The sequence below is a fragment of the Octopus bimaculoides genome, chromosome 24 (genome assembly GCF_001194135.2).
Source record: "Octopus bimaculoides isolate UCB-OBI-ISO-001 chromosome 24, ASM119413v2, whole genome shotgun sequence".
Lineage (NCBI taxonomy): Eukaryota > Metazoa > Mollusca > Cephalopoda > Octopoda > Octopodidae > Octopus > Octopus bimaculoides.
This window is the reverse complement of record NC_069004.1, coordinates 23,018,801-23,020,505: the sequence shown is the minus strand read 5'-3', so window position 1 is coordinate 23,020,505 and position 1,705 is coordinate 23,018,801. Positions and strand designations below refer to the sequence as shown.

At 35.9% G+C, this 1,705-nt stretch overlaps 1 non-coding gene across 1 annotated transcript; it reads left to right on the top strand.

Annotated features, from left to right (window-relative positions):
- Window positions 1-833: 833 nt before the first annotated feature.
- Window positions 834-931, top strand: Trnak-uuu (transfer RNA lysine (anticodon UUU)). The gene is made up of 2 exons: window positions 834-870; window positions 896-931. It is a non-coding gene; the product is annotated as a tRNA-Lys (tRNA).
- The last annotated feature ends 774 nt before the right edge of the window (window positions 932-1,705 follow it).

The window sequence follows — 1,705 nt, the reverse complement described above, 5'->3', positions numbered from 1 at the left end:
AACTATGACTATTCATTTTATTTTTTATAAATCAAGGACTATATATTACCCAGTGTTTCATTCTTTTCTCTAACATGATGAATTGAGGTAGATTTGGCTGCTATTTCGAATACGTCGACCGACCATCTAATCTCTACGAGTTCTCTCGTTTGTTTATGGGAAATCTGTCGCCCGGTTCATGTTTATGTATAAATGTAGTTTATCCAATAAAGTACGTACGTGAAAAAATATATGGTGGACTTCGTTATATAAACATGTTTTTTTTTAATGATAAATTAGGAATTAGACAAAACGTAATGCGTAATGGAATGGCGTTTCGATCATGTCGTTGCTGTTGTTTTATGCAAGAGGAATTACTGGAGAAGCAAGCTTGTGATCGTAGGCATTCCAGCCGTGGCTTCTCCCTCTTTATTTGTTCTAACGTCTCTAGGATTACGTTATTTAGTGTGTTCCTTTTTTTTTTGTCTTTTGGGGGTGTGATTTGTGGGGATATTTGGCTACTATATCTATTCGATCGATCGACCACGTAGATGCGGATTGTGTGTGTGTGTAAACAAGAATGGGGAAGGAAAAAAAAAACAAAAAAAAACTAGTACTGTCTTTAAAGCTTTCCGCGATCAGCACGTGGTCGAACGATCTTTTAAATGTAAGAAAATTAGAGATTTTGGTAATTAAATTCCATTGTTTTGAAAATCACACATCAAACATATTTCGATTTTTATCAATATTATTATTATATTAAAAAAAATGTAAATACATCTTTCCGGAAAAAACATTCAAGTTTGTGAAATCTATTATTAGTATACCTTATTTAGGAGGCTGCTGTCAGAGCCGCCCGCATAGCTCAGTCGGTAGAGCATCAGACTTTTACGGATATCTTAATTGCATTGAAGTGATCTGAGGGTCGCGGGTTCAAGTCCCTCTGCGGGCGATGCAATACTTTTTTTTTTATTTACTTTTTTGGTATATTTGTTCTTTGTGAACCTGAAGATGTATGCATTTTTTAATTTTTAAGGCAACAGTTGTTGATTATTTTTTTCTTACGTAAAAACATTGTCAATCGTAAAATATGTATTTACTCGTGGTCTGTTCAATAGGAATTTACAATGATCTGTGTAGGTGTTATTTAACCTGAAGCCAGCCTTGTTCGAGGAGACCTATGTTTAAGGGGATTCCAGAATATGAATGACTATTCTCTCTTTTTAAGGGGTTTATCTAGGACTACAACTATAGAAGTGCCCCACACCCGATTTTGTTTATTCATAACTTTTTTTTAAAAATATACATTTTAATGAATATTTCTATAAGTACGTTTTAAATGGCGTAGATTCCGATTATATCGGAATTTGTTGCGAAAAACTACCTCTTTGCCAAAAAAAAAAAAAAAAAAAAAAAGCAACAACAACTCCTTTTCGTGGTCGTGGGTATATTCCAAGTGGTTCAAAACTGCAAAAAACGAAAAACTGAGACAAGTGAAGGAATACGTTGTTGTTGGCACTCGTCGAGGGTTCCAGTTGATCCGATCAACGGAACAGCCTGCTCGTGGAATTAACGTGCAAGTGGCTGAGCACTCTACAGACACGTGTACCCTTAACGTAGTTCTCGGGGATATTCAGCGTGACACAGTGTGACAAAGCTGACCCTTTGAATTACAGGCACAACAGAAGCAGGAAGTAAGAGTGAGAGAAAGTCGTGGTGAAAGAGT